Source organism: Podarcis raffonei, chromosome 1 (assembly GCF_027172205.1).
Source record: "Podarcis raffonei isolate rPodRaf1 chromosome 1, rPodRaf1.pri, whole genome shotgun sequence".
Lineage (NCBI taxonomy): Eukaryota > Metazoa > Chordata > Lepidosauria > Squamata > Lacertidae > Podarcis > Podarcis raffonei.
Genome location: NC_070602.1, coordinates 47938662 through 47961061, shown reverse-complemented (window position 1 = coordinate 47961061; position 22400 = coordinate 47938662). Strand labels below are relative to the sequence as shown.

Sequence of the window (22400 nt, the reverse complement as noted above, 5' to 3'; positions counted from 1 at the left end):
GGGAGAAAAAGGTAAAAAAAAACAGTTATAAATCAGGTGTCTGCTTCATATATACTACTGTTTCAAATGTGTTGTTGCCTTTAGAAGTATACCTAACATGGTACAGCTATACTTCTTCAGTAGTAAGCACTCCTTATTTAATATTCAAGTGATGCTCCAACATTTAGCAGTGGTTAATACTTTTTCTTACTCTACAGAAAGGATGGAACAGGAAAATAATACTATTCCTTCTCTCCATCTGGACTTATAAGCAGCAATGCCCCCTTCACACTTCTCTAATACTGCATGGAATCTGCTTTCCTGTAGTGTATGTGTGCGACCCCAAGTAGGTAGGGGGCACCAATTGTACATGTCCTTTCAACCAGATAAGTAATTGGTTGGGAAAGACCCCACCCAAGTGGTTGCAGTATTTACGCACATACTGCAGCAACATGGGAGTAATTACAGCCCAGAAAAGTAGTGTATATGAGAAGCTGGCTGCTGTAGAGGGACCGTTACCAATAGCCAATCTATCTTGTGGCACACTTTGTTGGTGAGTCTGTAAGTTGGCTGTTTGGGTTGATCATGTGCAGAACTTGGTGGAAGAGAATGAAGGAGAAGCAGCCTAGGAGAATGGTTTTTGAGAATGTTTGATGTGCCACTTGGCTGCCATCTCTATGAATGCACAGGGAATGTTTAGAAGAATAAAAGGTACAGGTACCTCACATTTTTTCTGCAATTAATTTAAATCTTGAAACAACAACAAAAAAGAAAATTTAGTATTTACATTTTTTAAAACAACAACAACAACCAGTTAATAAGAGACGAGCCAAAAGCCCTTCACATAACCTTTTTCCCTTGAAAGCAGAGGCTCCAGAAGGAAATTCTTCATGAAACTACCCCCTCATCTGGGGGCATGGGTTGCCTTAGCACTAATAACTGGCATAAGCTTCCCTTCAGTTATACAGTTTAGTTGAGTATGCAGTAGCAAACAAGAGGAAGCATTGGTCAAACCGCGGGTTGCACATAACAGGGCCAGATGCCAAGAGCCTTAGGAAAAGGCAGTGAGGGGAGGCAATTAGCCTGCTTGCTTTTCTATATAAAACTGACCTTTTTGAGGAAGTCTTGGTCTTGGCCTCTGTAGCATATGAGTACGTGCAAAAGAACCTCACTTCTCCAACTCTTAAAATGGCAGAACTGCCACCAATACCGGTGTTGGCAAAAAATAAAAAAAATGGGGAGGGGAAAATGAGGGAAGAAAAAATACAATTTTCAAAAAGGCTTGCCACTTGGAAAACTCTATTTGGGAGGAAATTATAATTGTATCTGAATAGCTAATGCTGGCAACAGAGATAAAGATGTGATCGTAAGAGTATAAAAAAGAGCCCTGCTGCATCAACCAAAGACCCATCTAGTCTCTTCTTCTTTGGCGATCACTCGTAGCCAAGTAAGATTGTCTTCCATAAACACGGTTTTAACAGTGAGTCCATGAGTCACTGTGGAGGCCAATTCTAGATCTGCACGCCCTTCCACAGTGGGGACATTGGTTTCCGGGCAGGAGTTGATCGTGGTGAGGGTTTGCCAAGCATGCCTTCCTCTTAGCTCGTTTCTCCCTTTGTCCTGAGTTCGAGCATCTTCAAAGCCCATGACACCTTTGGTAAAGGCTGTTCTCACTCGCAGGCCAGTGTTTCTCAGTTGTTGGTGTTTATACTACATTTTTAAAAATTTGCCTTGAGAGAGTCTTTAAACCTCTTTTGTTGACCACCAACATTACACTTTCCATTTTTAAGTTTGGAATAGAGTAGTGGCTTTGGCAGACGATTATCAGGCATCTGCACAAGCTCATCAAAAAAATCTGGGAGAGAGAGGAGATCCCAGCAGACTTTAGGGATGCCAAAATTATCAATCTCTTAAAACAAAAGGTGACAGAACCGATTACAGAAACTATTGAGGCACCTCTCTATTAGCTGCAGCCGGCAAAATTATTGCAAGGATCTTAGCAACCCGTCTCTCAACAATATCCAGGGCGACCCTTCCTAAATCCCAAAATAGTTTTAGACCTTCTAGGGGAACAGTGGACATGATATTTTCCGCTGGACAGCTTAAAAAAAAAATGCAGAGAGCAAAACCGAACCCTGTATATGGCATTTATTGATCTGACTAAGGCCTTCGACACTAAATCTAGTTTAGCCTCCTGTTCTCACCATGGCCAACCCAGATGCCAAGCGGAATTGCTTTTAAAGCTGTCCAAGTTGGTAACTATCCTGTGGTAATGAACACCACCATTTTCAATCCCCGACATGGAATTCACCTTCTTAACAGCTGCTTTGCACTGAGTAGACATCACGTGTATATTTTCATTTTACAATTCGAGTTGTACAATAGCAACATTACAAATTAAAAAACTAGAGCACATATCCATCAGTGAATTTGCCAGGCTTTGCATCTACAGCCAGCAAGAAAGCCCAGAGATTTTGAACTACTCTGCAGATTACTAACTTGCTAACTTATTAATTTACTAACTTAATGCTTACTTTGAGCTAGGGCTGAGCCTCAGATCTTATTTTAGATGCCTGGACTCATCCCTGGAACACGTGAACTAATAAAATGCCTCTGGGTGTCTGTAGGGTACCTTTCCCTCACCATGAGGTGATCACAGCCAGCAACCACACACCTGGAATTTGGCAGCATGGAATCCAGGTGAATGGCTTCCAGGCAGGATTCAGCATTGGTACCTCTCAGTTCTTAAATTGAGCCTCTGGGCATATTGGCCTGTCAGTGATAACAAAAGGGATCATGCAGTTGTAGCAAGAATTCCAGAAAAAAACACCAAGATGATAGCTCCATGGAAAGAAACTTATGCCACATTTTAAGGATAACTTTCTCAGAAATATAACTCAAAACAGCCAAAGAGTTTCATTTATAAGTCCATTTAATTCAAGGTAATTGGAATCTGGTTTCTCTGAAGGCCGTTCAAAAATTACAGCTAGAGCAATCTCAGAGTGGGCCGTTTCTTAGCTTGACAGCCACTGTAGTCCATGGTTCGAGTGCTGGACTTGGAAGGCAAAATTCAACTGTTTTGATTGACTAGATGGATGAAGTTAATATCCAGTTCTCTAAATTCTGTTGGAAGTCAGGTGTCAAATACTGATGGTTACTACATATCTGCTGTCAAGAACATTGATTGTCGCATGCCCAACACTGTCAAGTGGATTGTCAAATGTTGAGTGCAAAATAATAGCTTTGCTTAGAGACAGCAGTCTATCTATTGTATAACACAGGAAGCTGCCTTATACTAAGTGAAACCATTGATCCATCTAGCTCAACATTGTCTCCACTGACTGACTTTAGCTCTCCAAGGTTTCAGACAGGGGATTTGACCAACCCTACTTAGAGATGCCAGGGATTGAAATTGGGACCTTCTGGGATCTTCTTCACATGCTCTGCTACTGAGGTATACCCTCATATACAAAAATTACATTGCTCAAGTGGACATATGATGTTTATGTAGCTATTGAGAAAGAGGATCACCTGAGGAAGAAAAACATTTGAAGTACTTTGAGAAATCTGGGATATGTAGAAATCAGTTATTTAACAAATCAGGAGGGAGAGGTTTTTTACCCTTTTTTCAGTGTTGTGCTATGTGGTATATGATTCACCTTCTCATTACATCTGGCATCATAAAGTATTGACTGCAGCTTCATGTCAGATGGCAAATACTGCCTGCTGCTGCAAAATTTTGAAGTCAAATGCTGATGCTGAAGAGCAAATTCTTGCCATGCACTCATAGTTGGAGAATAGTAACCATCAAAATTCAAAGGTAAATCTGATGGGTTTTGGGTTTTTTTGCAAATTCGCTTTAACTCTCCCCCCCCCAAAAAAAATTTGGTGTTAGTTTGTGGGCTCTGTGGGCTTATCCTGCGCTCTTTCCAGGCACAGTCCACAGTCTTTAACAATCCATGTCCGTGAACCCCCTTTTTTTTCTCTGGAGCTTTCCCTGCAAAAACCCGCTCAGTCAGAGCAAACAGCAACCTGCAGAAAACTTGAATTGATGTTTGGTCCAATTGAGTGCTAAAGAGTATGTTTTCACAGGAAAAGTTTCAGAAGGGAAAAAAGGTGCACGGACACAAATCTTTAAAGACTGTGGACTGTGCCTGGGAAGAGTGAGGGAAAAGGTAAGTATGAAACACACATACCTGACCCCATATAAAACCTGAAATGGGATCAGCATCAACATGCTGGAAATTGTGCCAGTTTGAAGAAGGGAAAATAACACTGCTTCAGTTTTACCACACCACTAACGTGTGGAGGTTTTTTTCAGGGGGAGGCGGTATCCTGCAAATCCATCATATCCTTATTACTTTTCTTCCCATTGCTCACTCCCTTCTTAGCTTTTCTTGGTGGGAAAAATGTCAGGTGAGAACATGGTGAGACATATAGACAAGTAAATCTTTACTGCATCACATCTAGCTGTTTACAGGCTTTGTTCTGGAAGGTTTTTGGTTGCTCAAGTGTTTACATCAGACACAGGTATTCAGAACACAAACAGGACTAAACTTAAAAAACCAGATTTTATGGCTTGCCATCTGATTGCCTCAGACCTCTGCCCTGACATCAGACTCTGTGATGTGGCAGCTGACACACACACAGAATTCAGCCAACTCTTATTTGACTGCCATGGAGTTTTACCAAGGCTTGAACTGGCCCCAGTAAACCTGATCTCTTAATGGTGTTGGAGACAATAAACGTACTTTTACTCTTGCCAGATTGACAAGAAGGTGTTTCAGCAATCAATGAATTTGCCTTTTAAAAGTGATTTTAATAGACTTTTCAAAAATAGCTCGCTATTGGAAAAGTGACAGCCTATTTCTCCTGAACATTTCTTAACTAAATGTGAGGACCTTTCAAAAAAGGGAATGTATGTCAATAGCAACTGAAAGCTCATTGGAACTAAGCCCCTAGAAACGCAGTTTCTGCTGTACATTGGAATGTATGTAGTGCATGGAAAATGCTACACTCAACCCCCTGCTAACATACCTCAAATGCTGGCAGCCCATATGTTAGCCACCCGGTGAGAAATGAAATGTTAGCAATCTCCAAGAATGGGCATATTTGAGTGTGTAGACTGTAACTGTATGTACATCCCAGACTATTTATTCTGTGAAAATAGCAACCCTGTCATGCTCCAAACCAGCCTGAAGGGAAACATCTGGAATTGAAGTCTGATTGTGGCAGAAAAAACAAGAAGAGATTAAAGGCAAATGTGAGTTTCTGTACCCTTCAGGTAGAACATACTATTCTATCTTAAATATACTATAGTTTGTTTCAAGAATCGCTAAACCCTCTACCAGATGTATGCCCCTGAATCATTGTGCTGCTGTAGAAACGCAACCATCTTTGGACTGTTCTGAGCTCTTTGCAATCTTTTGCCATTGCTTTGAAAGAGAAACAATTAAAATATTTTGTCAAACTGAAATAATAAGAAGAATCATTTGTTGCTGCTGAATATAGATGTATTTGCTTCTAAACTTCAGTTGATGCCCCACACCACGGGTAGCAAATACACTGCCCTCTATATGTTTTGGACTACAATTCAGCCCCAAATAGCACAATCGATGGTCAAGGATGATGAGTGTTGTAGCCCACAACATCTGGAGGGCACCATGTTGGCTACCCCTGCTGAATATCCCTCAATGGGCCACTTGGGCCACTTTAGTCTTCTGTAGTTCTATAGTGGCTCTGTCCAAGTGCTCTATAAACTCAGCAACAGTTGCCATTAAGTGGTGCATGAAGCATACATTCTGAGCTAATTTGAAATAGAGACAATCCTGCTTTATTCATTATGTTTATATCTAAAGAATATACAAACGAGAAAGAATGTGACTCTTCTGACTTCCTCTACCAGCAATGTTTTACCAAGAGCAGATTTTTCTATCATTTCTGTTTAGTCTCCAAAATCCATACTCAATGAAATCCATGGCAGAATTCAAGTGGCTTTTGCATGGCAAGTATGTTATGTTAGGTTTCCCTCTTGAATAACCTCAGTTAAAGTAGATCAGAACCCCAGAAGAGATTTTCATTTCATTCTTGTGTTCCTTTTAGGGCTTAATTTTTGTAACAGTTCTTCAAATCATATGGGTCTTACTCACACCTGACAGTTTCTGCTTTGGAACATAAATTAAAAGCTTTCAGACCAGTGCCACTGATCGGATGCAAATTCTAAGGAAGTTCGGGGTAAATGGAAGTGTCCATAGTACTCTTGACTCCTGGAACTTTTCCTAACGACAATTCATATCTTTGATCCCTCTTGCACTCAATGCTATACCTTGGCATTTCTTTACCTCTCAGTTTACACCAATAACATTATCAGCTTTGTTGATTATGCTTCATGTGATGCTATGAACCTTCCCATCATATCAAGATCAGATTCTTGTCTTCACAGCGTGCAAAAGTGTTTTCCAACTTTTGATTAAAGCAAAATGATTATTAGGAACCAGCAATAGCAATGGATAAAGTGCAAAATGCACAAAGTCCCTTTGTTTCCTTGGAGTTAGTTTTCTTCTCAGGAATTCCAGAGTTAAATGTTCAAAATATGATTCATATGCTTCCCCTCCCCTCAGGAGAAAAAGGGATCTGCTAGACATATGTTTTGAGAAAAGCAGGGGGAGAGATGACGTGAGTCAGGAGCCTGGAAGGAATATTTGGAGGAGTGTTCTGTAGCCCTGATTTTCTGTAAAATTTACTGCCTTTGCTTATTGCACAGACCATTTTTTCCTGGAATATTGCTAGCTTTTGCCATTCTATTTAATTTTTTTTTAGAACCCAAGCAGTAAACAAGAATTTTGAAGGGGAAAGAAGCCAAGAAAAAGTCAGGCCTATTAGTCACACAGCTGCACTTCCTGTCACAAACGACCCCTGTTGAGTAATCAGTCCAAATATGCCTATTTTCTGTTTTATTTTTATTCTGTTTGAAATCTGCTAAAATCTCAGCTTTGGAAGACAGAATAAAAGAATTCAGTTCACAGAAACACGGATAAGAGCAGATTAGTTGCCGGCTAATTCATTTTCCAAGTACCATTTCCAAAGTTACTTCTATACAGCCTAGGAGTGCTCCCATATCTCACTTTTCAATATGCAATGTAGGGCAGATTAGCTCACCAAGGTTCTAGAAAGGTCTGAGCAGACTCCCATGTTTTCCTCAGAGGCAGAATCTGCCTCAAGCCTCCCAGTATTTCAGTTGTTTAGAGCAGAGACCTAAGAGGAAGGGATTCCATTTTCAGCTGTAGTTACTCTTCAAGACTCATTGGTCCTTAAGGCATCAGAAGCTCTGTGAGGATACCAGGAGGAATAAGTCTGTGTACTGATTGCAAGTCCCTCTCTCCCCTCACACTGGCAAACCCAAGACAGTGGAGGTGTGGCAGACAGAAGCATTAGGAAGGGTGAACCCAGCTAGCATGCAGATTCACATCTCCATCCTTCTGTCAACCATAGGAAATGGGGTTTTCATCTCACTCCTACTTAGTCTGAGTCCCAAACCAGGTGCTGTGGACACAGGCAATACCCAGAACTTTTTGAGGAGAAGAATGTCCTTTGAATGTGTTTTGAGGGTGTGTAGACAGCCAAAGTCTCTTAAAATGTTGACACACTCACAATCCCAGTTCTCAGCTGGTTTTCAGGAGCATCAACTCTACCTAAATAGTGTCCGTAGTTCTCCCCTGAGGGCCCATCCATACTTATATTTGTTCTGCATTTCTGGGCACAGGACCAGGCTTTCCAGGTCTGTGTCTGACAGCGTTGTCCCCCATCCCTGGCGGTGCTGTTTGTCGCTGAATTGGAGCAAACAACAATCTGCGGAAAACCCAACAATAAAATCGGGTTTCCCTGGGGAAAGCAATGGGTGGGGGGGAGCACTAGGACTGGGAAAGCATGGACCTGTGCCTAGAAAGTGCAGGGCAAAAGGTACATATGGATGAGCCATGACTCGGGGACCATTTGAGGTAGCAACTGAGCATGTGAAGAGGGGGGTCTAGACTATGGTTACCAGACTTCAATGTTTCACGGGGACAGACTCCGGATTTACAAATCTGTCCCCGGATAAAATCCATCCCTGGAATGTCCCCGGATTTCATTTAATGTCCCCAGATTTATATTTTAAGTTTTATAGGTTTATTAGTAGGGAATGAATGTTGCTTGATTGGTTCAACGGCACAAGACCCATCATATGGGGACTTCCGGTGAGGCAAAATGGCGGGCGCCACAGCAATGAGCAGCTCCTGAAGCCAGCCAGAGGCAACTGCGCTACCAGGCTGGCTCCGGGCTGCTGAGACTGCTGCTGCCACTGCGGAGGGGGAACCAGGGACGCTGGCGCGTCAACTGGGGGAACTGCTGACGCCCCCCGACCCAAATCGAGCCGGGAGCGAGAGTGCCCAGCCAATTGCCCAGCGGTGCTCTGGGGCCAGGAAAACCCCAGAGCCAACGCAGGGAGAAGGAGGAGAGAAGAAGGAGAAGGAAGAGAGAGAAAGAGGAAGGAGAAGAAAGAGGGGAGCCCCCGTTTTGCCGCGCCGCTGCTGCTGCCGCCACTGAGGAGAGTTAGGAGAGCACTGGGAGGGCACGGACACATGGCCGAGCCCAGGCCCGACCTGAGCCTACTCCATGGCTGCTAGCGCTCCAAGAGAGCAGGCCGGGTCCCAGAGGAAGGCCACACGACAGAGGAGACCACAGAAGAGAAGATATGACTTATTATTTTTAAATATATATATATATATATATATGTATATATATATATGTATGTGTGTGTGTGTGTGTATATATATATATATATATATATATATATATATATATATATATATATATAAAAATAACTTTTTCCTCTCTTTTCAAAAAGAAAAAAGTGTCCCCGGATTCTTTGAACAAAATCTGGTAACCTTAGTCTAGACCATTAGCACAAACTAAAGCTGCTGTTCTAAACACTAGTTACTAAGAAATAAGTCCCATTGAATACAGGGGGACCTACTTCAAAGTTAACAAGCAATAGAATTGTGCTCATTAAGCTGCTCTCACACATCAATACGTATATAACCATCGTGCTCCATAGCATAGTAGCCAATGTAAGTGAATGCCTCTTTCTTCTCCACTAAGTGCTGTGCATTATGACACAAATTAGTGGCTCTCTTAAACTGCAGTTTTGTGACTTTTTGTGTGTCCTGTTTTAGGCATGTCTAAATTATAGGTGATTATGCTTATTTCCTAACCTACTAATATTTTTAATGTAGTGACTGATTCATTCCTTATACCTGGTAGGCATGGGAACAACTTTTGCTTGCAAGAATTATGTGCCATTGCTGTTGTTGCTGAGCTGCATACTTTAGAGTGCATACAAATAAGCAGAGTAGTGGGGGGGTTTTGAGTGGTGGAGTTTTTGTTTGTTTGTCATTTGCTGTTGATTTCTGCATGAACAGTCCATACCTCATCTGGTACTCTATCCCTGTTTGCACTCTATCTACTTCCTGGTATTTTTGCAAGAGAAACAAGCTTTTGAAGGATTGGCCTTGTCTGGACAAGATCATATTGTTCCTCCTCTTGGGCATTTGTCTTTACCTCCCCCTTCACTGTAACTAGCTAATTTATATCATTTTACCCCATCACCTAGAAATTGTTTTTTTGCTATTGTGTGCAGAGCCGTAGCCAGGTGATCTTGGGCCCCTGCAGAACCGTCCAGATTGAGCCCCCTAGCCACAGACAGATTAGCTCTTCTTTCTGCCTCTCCTCAAACCCACCCCCACCCACCCATTCAATTCCTCATGCAGTTCACCTTGTAATGAATTCTTTCACAGAAAATCCAATATTTAATTTATTATTTCTTAATAAAAGGTTTCAGCAAAGAAAATGACATTTTGATGTGAATTGACAGGGTTTTTTTTTAATGTAATTCAGTTGTAAAAACAATACACAGATACGCCTAAATGAAATGTACAAACAATATCGTACTGAATTGTTCCACAATAATAACTTTACATTATAATACTATATGATGTAAAATGGCATTACTTTTGCAATATCTGTGTTTATTTGGTTAATATAAAGTAAGAAGACTATTATGATTCACAAGTCACAAGTTACAACTTCTTATTCACAAGAGTTGTTATTTGGGGGGAAAAATATGAAAGTCAAGTTAGGCCAACTCTGGCTTTAAGTAGCAATCTCCTCAATGAAGTCTGATGGGATTATAACTTTATTTTTCTCCCTTTAATTGAAGAAAATTCAGTAATAATTTCATCAAAGTCTATTTTTTATGTTAGTTCATACTCGATGGACAAGATTGCTAGATTTGTTAGTCTGGTTTCACTCATACTTGATCTTAGGTTGTTTTTTATGAGTTTTAATTTATTGAAACTACATTCATAAGATGCATAGTGAGAAATGTTCTCAGTGCTATTTAGATATTCGGATAAACATCTCTTAACCCATACTTGGTTAGACATTTCAACATATCTAAATGGGAAGTCGCGCCAATATTTTCAAGTAGCGCTGCTGCTTGAAACTGGCATAGTAATGATATTATATTCTCTGAACGCATAGACCCCGTTTGTCCTTTCAGAAAAGTCCCATTTCACAATTTACATTATTACACTCACCAAATTTTACACTTGATGATCCCAATTCAGCAAAAGCCCATCGCAGCCCACATCCCATTGAAATGAATGGGACAATTTAATTCACCACTAACAAATCCATTCATTTCAATGGTGCCCAGGTGTTATCATTTCTCTCCTGATCAGGGCTTGGAGTCTGACACACCCTCTTCATTTGCATGACTATTTAGCCCAAGCCAATGCATGCTTTTACTCAGAAGGAAGCTGACCTGTTCAAATGGGGTTCAGTTCCATGAAAGCAGGAAAGTGTCTTGGTGGCTTCTCGCTTCTGCAAAGCAGCGCCCTTTGACTCGCCTCGTTGGCGCCTTCGTAGCCTGTGCTGCGACAGAGGAGGAGGCCCCCGGCATGCAAAGGAGGGCAGTGCTCCTCCTCCTGGGGTGCGGGGGATAAAAGCCCCCCCAATCCCCCTTTCTACTCAACAAGGGGCCTGTCCTGGTCTTCTTTCGGGGAGGGGACGGGCAGAGAGGAAGCCGAGCAAATCAAGAGAGGGTTCAAAGCGAAAGGCGACACCCCCAACAGAACTCCTGCAGCAGCTGGCTGGCCTCTCCAAAACGCTACACTTTGGTTAGGTGCTGCTGTGTGCATGCATGCATGGAGTTTTCCATATAGGTACATAGGCTCCGGTGATCAAGAGGAAGAGGCAGACATATTTATGGACATATTTTTTAGCAGATTTTGGGCAGGGGCCCAACTCCCCACCCCCAGCTACAGCCCTGATTGTGTGGCATTTTCATCAGAAGCTAATCCTGGCTACATTAAACAAGTGTAATGATAAAGATAGTGCTGAGACAACATGGGGCAACGGTGAAATTAAATGAGTGCTGCTCACTCAGATTTGTACTTCAGATTACCTTCCATAGCAGCTTGATGATTTTACCTTACCTCTCTCGCCCTGACCTAGCCACTGTGATCCACGCGACGGTCACCTCCAGACTGGATTATTGTAACTCGCTCTACGTGGGGCTGCCCTTGAGACTGACCCAGAAACTCCAGCGGGTGCAGAATGCTGCAGCGAGACTCCTTACGGGGTCTTCGCTGCGAGATCACATTCACCCGGTGCTATACCAGCTGCACTGGCTTCCGGTGGAGTATAGGATCAGGTTTAAGGTGCTGGTTTTAACCTTTAAAGCCCTATACGGCCTAGGACCCTCGTACCTACGGGACTGCCTCTCCTGGTATGCCCCACAGAGAAACTTACGGTCTTCAAATAAAAACATCTTGAAGGTCCCAGGCCACAGAGAAGTTAGGCTGGCCTCAACTAGAGCCAGGGCTTTTTCGGCTGTGGCTCCGACCTGGTGGAACACTCTGTCACAAGAGACTAGGGCCCTGCGGGACTTGACATCTTTCCGCAGGGCCTGCAAGACAGAGCTGTTCCGCCAGGCCTTTGGCCAGGGCACAGCCTGACTCCCTCCCTCGACAATCTTCGCGGAGCTCTGGCCCAGTGGTGGCCAGTGGCTTGAATTTAACTAATTTTATAATGAATGATTTTAGAGTGTTGTTTGTGCTGTACTTTTGTACTGTTTTATTGTTGCTAGCCGCCCTGAGCCCGGCTTCGGCTGGGGAGGGCGGGATATAAATAAAATTTATTATTATTATTATTATTTATCCTCAAGGTCAGTACAATATGCTTTACTTGACACTTCTGCCATAAAAGTGATTACATACAACAAAATAAAATGGAATACAGGTAGCAACCATTTTGCATGGGGATTCCACTCCTGGCCCCAACACGCTTTGGCAGAGTACACATAAGCCCGCTCTGCCCTGTTACGTCCCCCATTCTGCCCTCTTCTGGATCCAAAAGGACTTGCACGTCGGCAGTCGTGTCAATTGGACGCATGCAAAATGGTCGCCGCCTGTAATACAACATGCTTTCCCCTTTCATAGCTAGTTCTTTGAGGAGGAAAGAATCATCTGTGGCTAGAGTCATTCCAGTAGTGGGAAGTAAAATGTTCATAGCTCTGAGAAAAGAACGCCTAAGTTGCTCCATCCCCCCCCCCGGCCTTTCTTTTTTAAAGGAAAGAAAGAATGCCACATGGCTCAACAACCACAACATCAGCAATGGCAAACCCCCTATTACTGTCGAGTCATAATCCAGGTGGCCAGGCCACCTATGAAGCATGATTATGAGCCCATTTCGGAACATAGGTTAGACACTGACTTCTATACCCCTTGCTGTGTTGCCCATCTGGGTGACAGTGGAAGAAAATGCCCTGTTTGGGTGGCTGTGTAAATAACAGGCGAGTCATTGCTGTTTACTCTCCATAATAACAGGGCCCAACATATTTCATGAGTTTGGATATTTACATTTGTATGTAAATTAGTGGTGATAGCATGTGATTACCTTAATTTGCGCATATTCTTCAAGACTGACATATAATGGTTCCAAACCACAGTATACAAGCAAATGCAAATTACAGCTTTGACAATGAGTGAAGTTCTGTAAGTGCAAGTCAGGTTTATACACAGTCACACTGAAGTAGTTTTGAACACTGTTTACATGTATTGAGCACTGTGATTTTAGTCTTCAGACACATACATGTATAAATGGTTCTAACAGATGAGTTCCATGTCCCTTGAGCTGAAACCTCTCTGAGTTATACTCTGCTGGTAAATCCCATCAAAGCTGATTTTGCTCACTTTTGTTCATCCCCTTTTTGCAGTTTTGGAATATAAGCCCTTTGGCACAACTTTCTTTTACAAGGTAAATTTCTTTTTTTGTAGAACACTTATAGATATGAGTAGAAGAATGTCGCATAGAAACTAGTAAGAGGTGACTATCATGAACACCATAATATGTGCTTCGTAGCCTGAAGACAATAGTTATAAAGGTGGAGAGAAGAACAACTGCCAAAAACTAGGTGCCAATACTACCCTGTAATTCTGATACAACTCAGAACAGAATTAACAAAACATTCAAGCCACCAAGGTTTTTATTACCTTTTAAAACTTTCTGTTACCTACATCCATTAAGCTGTCAAGGAACTGGAGGTGAGAGGTTTTCGATTCTTGTAGGGGCTCCTTCATGCCTTGAGTCCTGGACTCATCCTATCTCAAGAAGAATTCATTTTGCCAACATTCCTTGCACTCCAGCCGTAGGGATACATCTGCACAAGACTTTCTCCTGCTTCTGTTTGCTGCTACAGGAGGCGTATTTCCCTGAAAACAGAAAAGGTTCGTTGTGACTTTTATGAGAAATGTTGTACCTTGAGTGGTGCTTCTGATGTAGCCGGTGCTGGTTTTGCAATTTCCCCCTTCTGTGACCCAAATGGGTGGAGCAGCGCTATGTACCTGATTCTGGGTGCATGCGGTTGTTTGATTTGAACAGATCTGACAGCACAAGGATCACGTCTTTCTGTCTTGCACCCATCTGACTCTTTGTACTAAGAAGGCAAAGATTAGGTCATCAGCCTTAAGCACTTTTGCATTCTTTCTCTCAGAGCTCACTTTTACTAAAATGTCGCAATGACTCCACAGCCTCTGAGGCCTTGCCCTCCTTTCTCACCTGTCCCACATCACCACAGATTTCCTTTCACTGAGCTGGTTCTCATGTCACAGTAAGCCAAATGGTGGTCTACTGGGACTACACAAGCATGCAGACTCCCAGAGAGCTGAGAGTTTAAACATGAGTCCCAGTTTCAGTGCAAGTAAAAAAAGAGACAAATAAACAAATCAGCTATAGGGGCCTCTATGGGAATCCACACATTTGAGTAGGCCTGGTAAGCAGGGAACGAGGAATCTTTGACCCTGTTGCTGAACTTCAACTCCCATTAGCTCCAGCCAGCATAGCCCATGGCCAAGAATGATGGAAATTGTAGTTCAGCAACCTCTGGAGGGCCAAAGGCTCTGCACACCTGTTGTAAGCTATATTTTCACTTGCCATGATGTGCAAACCAGGCCGTAGTCAACCTGCAGTTTGCTAGCCCCATCCCTGCCTTTCCTTCTGTTGCAAGATCACACCTTTGGGTTCCTTCATTCACCCAAGCTTCACTTTGTGATATGGCAGCAAGCATTACACAAGGCCATAGTTACCCCAGCCCCACACAAAACCATGCTTTCCTGTGTCACTTTCTCTGATGGCCCATTCTTCTTTTAAGCGCCTTTCTTTTTGGATTCAGCAGCAGCCCTCCAAAGCATACTTCTGAAAGGGTTAATGCCACTGCAGTCAAAATAAGGAGGCGGAACACAATTTTTGAGTCTTAATAAAACACAGGTGTTTTTACTGCAGAACTTAAAAAAAAATTGCAGCAAGCAAGTATTAACAAGAGCAGAATGCTGTGGAAAAATGTGCTATTGAATAATGAGAAAGCAGTTTGGAAAAGCAGCAGCGGGCTGTGCTAGGGGTTTATGAGGAATGCAGCAGTCGCCGGCTGAGGTTTACCTTAAAGTTCACCGGAGGGTGGGGGGGACACATAAATCTTGCATGAACTGTTCCTCTGACAACATGAATTTACCCTCCAGTGTATTACACCAGGGATTAACTCTTGACATTCTTCTCACTGTGTGCATGTCCTCTCTTTTTTCTCTTTTGCTTGCTGTTTGTTTTTGTTCCATTTCCCCCCTCTTATTTAAGACACAGATTATTTTTCCAACCTTTGCATGTGGTAAAAACATAAGAGAAATGCACACATGCATATTTAAGCAGATGATTTAAGAGCTCGAGTTCCCAAGGGTGGAACTATCAGCATAGAAATACATTCTTATTCCTCTGTCAGTGTAATCAACCTTCGCTGAAACAAAAAAACTTAATAAGATATAAAAATTCAAAACTTTCTCATCCCTCCCAAGCAAAATATAATAGACCCAGACTGCACGTAATGTGCGGGTTGCAGGAGAGGAGATTGCAGCTGCTGCCTTCCTCCCCAGGCTCTCCTGCTGCTCAGTGCTGAGCCATGGTTTGGCTTGATCAGCAGGAGGTCCAAACCCAGGTTCAAGCTGTAGACCAAGAACAAGCCTTTGTTCTATAATGGAAGGGGAAAGGCTAGGAGAGCCTACTTATGCCCTTCCTTGTGCAACTGCTGCAAAACTGCCCTGTAGGGTTGGCCAGCTGCCTCCGGCCAGCTACTCACTGCCACAACCACTCCCTTTCACACTTATAGCTCACAGATGAGACAGAACTGTAAAATACTAAAAACCCAGGCTCCCAAGACAATGCACTCTGTGTTTCCTAGCCAGATTCCTCTCAGTTTACTCAGGACAACAGGGCTGGCATCCAGCTGCCTCTCCCACCCTAGGATTCCACGCAGCCTGCTCTTTTCTCGATGAAACCTCCTTTTTTGCCCTAGCGGCATATGCCCAGTGGCCAGGTATGTGGGATATTATCCGAACCGTAGTGTTTTGCAAAACCACACTTCAGCACCCAACAGCCAAATTATATGAATTTTTATTAAGAATAAAAAAGAGAAATCAGATTAAAAATAAACTGATCTCTGTAAGCTCACTCCTTATGCTGACCTACTTACTTAGAATCACAGAATTGTAGAGTTGGAAAAGACCCCAAGGACCATCTAATCCAGGGGTCCTCAAACTTTTTAAACGGGGCCAGTTCACTGTCCCTCAGACACTGTTGGGGGCTGGACAGGAAGTTTTGGAGAGTGGGCTGGCACGCTCGTGGGAGCTGGGCACCTCGGAAGCCAGGAGCCTGCAGGAGCTGGCCAAGTGTGGCGCGCACTGCCCAGTGCACCTCTCCAAGGAGCACGGAGATGGAAACAAGGACAAGCTGGTGCCTCACTGCAGCTGCCGCCCCATGCAGGCGTTTCCACCCCTTTGTCCTCCTGCTCCCCAGAGGTGAAGGCCGCCACCTGGGCCACTTCACCGCTGGCCTCATTGTCCTCCACCATCACATCGGCTGCCAATGGGAGCGCCACGGCGACCCCACAAGCCCTAGCCCAGGCTGGCTGTCCTCCTCCAGGAATGCCACTGCCGCCCCCCTCACAGCGATGAAGAGTGGCAGCAGCCACAGGAGCACCAGGGCGGTGGTGGGATTAATAGGCCGAGTGGTGGCGTCTCTGCAAATCAAACGCCGTGCCTGGTTTACCTCAGCGCGGCACAGTGTTTGATTGGCAGAGATGCCCCTGCACTGCGCTGAGGTAAACCAGGCGTGGTGTTTGATTGGCAGGGATGCCGCCACTTGGCCTCTTCCTCCCGTTGCCGTCGCCTGGAGTCTCGGCTTCATGGCAGGTTCTTAAATGGCCAGGCAGGCCAGATTTAGAACCCTGGCGAGCCTGACTCGGCCTGGGGGCTGTAGTTTGCCGACCCCGATCTAGTCCAACCCTATGCGATTCAGGAATCTCAACTACATCATCATGACAGATGGCCATCCAACAGACTGCTTCTCTTGCATAATTCCACAACCCACCCATTTCCCCCATGAAAACAGAGTCAATCTTGCATCCCTCTGGTATAAAGCTCTGCCTTTATTGTGCTATAGTCATGTATTTGGCAATATCCTGCCCCACATTAGCTTCTGGAATAGTTGTGTTAGTTTAATATAACAGTTTCCTTTTTAAAAATGTGTTTATTCTTACAATGGGTTGGTTGTATTAATTATATAAAAGTTGCAATTGAAACACATTCAACAATGTCTGCTGCCCATATAGGCAGATTTGAGGGGGATATATGACTACAGTAGCATTAAAAAAATATATCTCCACCTCCCTGCAAATTTCACTAAAGGACAAAATAGAGCAGCGATTTCCCAGGAACTGGAAGTGAAAGGAGGAACTGTTGGAGTGTTTGTTTCTGGTTAAACTGAGTGTGATGTGGAAGTATTTTTCCTATCATAAAGGCAGTGGCAGGGGAGTGAGTTGACTGAGGTTGCGGCAATTGAAGGGGTGTTAACTCTTTCCTCTGTGCCGTTCCTCCAAAGTCAATCTCTCTTCCCAGGTGGGGGACCAGTTAGGATGGCCCACTCCCAAGAGACTGGTGGAACCTGATAGATTCCTGACTGCTCTGACAGGCTTTCCGGTGGATAGAGCAGGTGATCCTGCTGAGGCCCTAGTCTCTCTCCTGTGGACTCATTCAAACACCGTAAAGCTCACTTTGCTCTGTCATGGTCGATGAAACAGACTGGATGAGGGCTGGAGCATAAGTGGCATCAATCTCCCTCTAGAACCAACCCAACATGTGCTCAAGCTTATAACTGGGCCTGCCACATGGCTGAGGGAACAGCAAAGAGATCCTACTTTGCTGCCTCCATTGCATTGCTATGTTGGAGTCACAGCAGCATTCTGTTTGGAAATAGTGTTAAAGGACAGAATGCGAGTCTGTCCCTTCTGACAATTTCAGTTTATCCTGGAGTTACCCAACCTAACAGCAGCATCAAGGAACCGCCCAGCAGAGTTGTTCCACGTAGTTCAGAGGAGGCCAGACCTCTGGAGCACACAGTGTCTCCCTAGCTGGCTAAACACTTGGAAGACAATGCTGCTTGGCTCCACAGTGGTTTAGAGACTGGTATTGTGGCAGCGTGTGCTGACATGTCCAACCCAGTGTTGTGGGATTAATTCCAGTTCATGGGGCCTGACTGGATACTACCTGATCAATGATGGATTACTGCAGCGCACTGTATATAAGGCTGTGTTGTTGGTTGTTCCGAGTTGGCAAGGGTCATCTGATGGCAACAAGAAACTGAGCTTTTACTGTCCTTGACCCAGTCCTCTGGAATGCTCAGCCAATAGAGACTCTTGTTTTAATCTTTAAATGTCTGCTGAAAACTTTCGTATGCTGCCAGGCTTGTGCAGGCAATTAATAATTCAGATTTCTGTAATAGTTGATATTTGATTTTAAATATGTGCATGGTTTTCATTGCATATATGTGTGGTTGTAAACCACTTTGATTTTTTTAAAGAATAGTGATATATAAATATTTTAATAAATCAATAATAAACACAGATACTTTTTTCTATCCTGTGCCCAATAGCAACTTGAGGAAACTTGGAGAAATTTTATCTGGGGAAACAGAATGATGGGAAGGGTTAACCCCTTTCTCTCAATACAAGAACCCCAATTTAACAAACACACAATAGCAAAACAAAAGACATTAGAAGATCCAAACAGGGATCTCCCACTTCATGTCTAGTTTGGCCTTCCTTTCATGCAGTTCAGAATATTCTGTTTATTTAACCATATAAAAGAGAGTGTTTCAGCTGTGTGGAAAATCAACATGCTCCACAGTACAGAGTAAAAAGAACTTTAGAGGAGCAAGTACTGCAGGCTCGTCTCCAGGAGCCTGCACATCCTTGTGGTCTTAGTATACCATAGTTTGGCTTGCACACCATGCGAACCAGGCTGAAAATGGGTGGTGCAAACCACAGCTTTGCAATATTGCTGAGACTGCAGTGGAAAGAAATTAATAATGATTCCTCCTAGCATTCTAATACCTTTGGATGCAAATAACGGATAAGCCTTGCCAAGCAATATTTATATTACGTAAGGACACTACAATATAGGATACAGAACTGTGAAAATTATCAGCATGCCAATCTACTCATTAAAGTGATTATAATCAATGTTTCAATGCTGGAAGGTGAGCAATAACTGCAGATCAGCAACAGGACTTGAGTCTACAGCAGTGTATTAACTAAAATAAAAATCAGTACAACTGTATTGATTCACATACTCGCATTTTTCTGGGTGTAGAAATCTCATTTCTGGTAAAATGAGCAGGCTAAAGAAGAAGAAGAAGCCATGTTCCAAAATATATTGGGAAATCCTGACCCATTCTCAGTCAATTCTGCACGAGTTGCACTTCTGAAGTTTTTATTTGAATTTTAACAGGTACCTCCTGAAATTCTTCAAAATCCCAGAAAAACTGTTTTTCCACTGTCAACTGTGCAACAAAAAATTAATATGTGCAACATGGCAGAAGAATTCCATTTTGACATACCTGAAAGCATATAGTCCGAAAAGCTACTTGTTTCTCAAGCAAATGCAGTTTCATAAAAGAATTCACATAGCAGGGGTTTTTTAAAAAAAATATTTCTGAAATGGGCAAAACAAATGTTTGGATAGGCAGGATTCTGATGAAGTCCTTTGCCTTGTAGTGGGTGAAGAATGACTGAGTTAACTTAACCAGGATTAATGCAAGATAATCTTTCACTGTGTCACGGAGCTTCAGGCAAGTGGATGAATGGGTCTGAATTACACAATGTTGTTTGCTTGCTTTTCCCCTGGAAGAACTGTGGGAGACTTCATAAACATTTAATTAACCGTTTTGTTGCAATGTTTAACCATGTTGTCTGAATACTGATCCACAAATAGCTGTGTTCCCTTAAAGCCACAAGACAGGATCATCAGCAAAGAGAAGACCAGGGGATCCCAGGAGGGGCCTAGTAAATACAAACATTTTAAAAAAAGGCAAGGCAAAGGAAGAATACATTTCCTGGAATACAGGACTCAAAGGTCACAAGGTCAGAGGTACTGAGCTTCTCATGCATATCTGCCATTCTCTCCAAGTCTGTGCTTGCTCTGAAGAGGGCAAAGATTTAAGGAAAAGTTTTCTAATTTCTCACCCTCCCTTAGTCCTTGCATTCAAAAGTCTATTGAAAGCCTCTTTTAAGTCAGAATGGACACAAAGTGAACTGCCCCAACACAGAAGTACAATCTAGAATTTTATGCAAGCAAGAAGTTTTGGGTATTTTTTGGTCTGCTACGTTTTGCTGAACTCATTTTCCATGCAACTGCAAGATAACTTTTGTTCTCAAATTTTAAGTCATGATTCTTCTACAAGAACCTCAAGGGGATCTGTGGTATAGTGAGGGAGTGTTGACCTCAGTCATAGTTGTGGGCCCTGGAAAAGAGGGAGAAAGAAGAAACTGAGATTAGATAGTTATCCCAACCCAAGAGAAGAGGACCACACATTATTCAAGGGTTACAGCAGTGAGACTGGCAGTTCCTTATATCAGGCGCAGACACCATAAAGACCCTTCCTAAACTACCCAGGGGACGCGAGTGGCGCTGTGGTCTAAACCACAGAGCCTAGGGCTTGCCGATCAGAAGGTTGGTGGTTTGAATCCCCGTGACGGGGTGAGATCCCGTTGCTCGGTCCCAGCTCCTGCCAACCTAGCAGTTCGAAAGCACATCGAAGTGCAAGTAGATAAATAGGTATTGCTCCAGCGGGAAGGTAAAGGGCGTTTCCGTGCGCTGCTCTGGTTTCGCCAAAAACAGCTTAATCATGCTGGCCACATGACTGTGGACAAACGTTGGCTCCCTCGGCCAATAAAGCGAGATGAGCATTGCAACCCCAGAGTCGTTCGCGACTGGACTTAACTGTCAGGCGTCCCTTTACCTTTACCTTTAATCTACCCAGAGAGTGGAGACATTGAACAGAAGTAAATGAGCAATGTCAGATTTAGAGGGGTGGGGGCAGTTCCCCAGCACAGGGTACTGAGCCGAGGAGGCACAAAATGTAGGAGATCCATAATTGAGAAGACCCATTTGGTGGCACCAAATTTTGGCCGCACTCAGGATGCCATATTACCAAAAATTACCTAAGTTCACCCCTGGGGCAAGGTGTCCATTTCCAGGTGCAGAGCAGGGATAGGGAGCCTGTGGCCCTCTAAATGTTGTTTAACTCCAGTTTTCATAAGTCACAGCTAGCATGGCCAATTGCCAGGGGTGGTGGGAGTTGTGGTCCAGCAACATCTGGGAGACCACAGATACCTCTTGTTGCTGGGAGGAGAAACAAATGAGCCCACAGAATGCAGCCTGCTAGGAAAGCTGCATGGTTATTGAGCATGGCCACAGTGGCATAATTTTGGAGTAGAACTGAGATGGGTGCACGATACCCCTGGCCCCTGGCTATGTGAGAGCAGTTAATGGGTGCACTCAATGGCTGGAAAAGCGGAACAGAAATTACACAACAGCTATTTTCCAGACTGGAAAAATTGACTACACATGTATCACATGGCATATAAAAGTTACATGTAGTCCTTGGGCTGCAATCGATCACCACTACCAATAAAGTAATCAGATGACGTGTGCGTGCATGCACGCACCCAGACACACCAGTCCTTGCCAAGAAGTCTGCAGTGTGAAGCACAGCATCATGTAACAGCAAGCAAGGGGCACTGGACCTGGGCCATAGAAAGCAGAATTCTGTGCTAAAGCTGGGTAGTGAAATCTCCATGGCAGATAACTTGTTCCAACAACTTCTAGAGCATGACGGTGCCATATAGAATGATGCAAGCTCCCATCCTCCTTAGGAAATAATGAAGTTCTTAAAGAAGCCAAGGTCCATCTTTGTATTCTCTTGACAGACCTGTTGACACCTCAGATGAGGAAGGGTTGGATCCTGGCAATTGATAAAGCAACTCCTTAGAAGGCTCATGCACTTGGGTGGCATCGCCCAAATGGGTGGCATCTTGGGTAGACATAGGATCCTTCCCCAGATGAGGACCAGTTTGAAGACTCGTGACCTTGCCTGTTGAGCAAGCCTGAGAAAGACAGGACTACCCTCCATGTGTCACTGGGAACATAAGTTCACAGTAAGCAAAGTCCCATCTTTCCAGTTACACCTAGCTTGCCAGCTGTGGCCATTCTTGGATCCGCATGGCTTTCTCACAGGGTCCATGCCCTGGTAGCCTCCTGCCTTGACAAGTACAATGACAGCTAGTACGAAAAGAGTTTTGGAAATAATTCAAGAGTTTGGTCAAATGGCAGGATTTAAATTGAATAAGTTAAAAACTAAGGTATTGGAGAAAAATTTAACACAGATTGAAAAAGAAAGGTTTCAGAATGAGACGGGGTTGACAGTGGTTAAAAAAGTGAAAT

The 22400-nt window shown here is 43.5% G+C and overlaps 1 protein-coding gene and 1 long non-coding RNA gene across 8 annotated transcripts in view; one reads left to right on the top strand and one right to left on the bottom strand.

The window, feature by feature from the left end:
- LOC128412353 (uncharacterized) overlaps nt 1–20374 on the bottom strand; it is a 38412-nt gene extending 18038 nt beyond the window's left edge. The window contains exons 1-2 of one of the 3 annotated variants that reach the window (XR_008330058.1): nt 13923–16427; nt 13572–13790 (exon numbers count right to left, since the gene is read on the bottom strand). This is a non-coding gene — a long non-coding RNA (uncharacterized LOC128412353). Of the gene's footprint in view, nt 1–12809; nt 13791–13922; nt 16433–18525 lie in introns of those variants that run through there. The other 2 variants (XR_008330061.1, XR_008330054.1) reach the window with 2 other exon arrangements.
- Nucleotides 1–22400, top strand: part of RAD51B (RAD51 paralog B) — a 293246-nt gene that overhangs the window by 259038 nt on the left and 11808 nt on the right. The gene's annotated exons all lie outside the window — the stretch shown is intronic.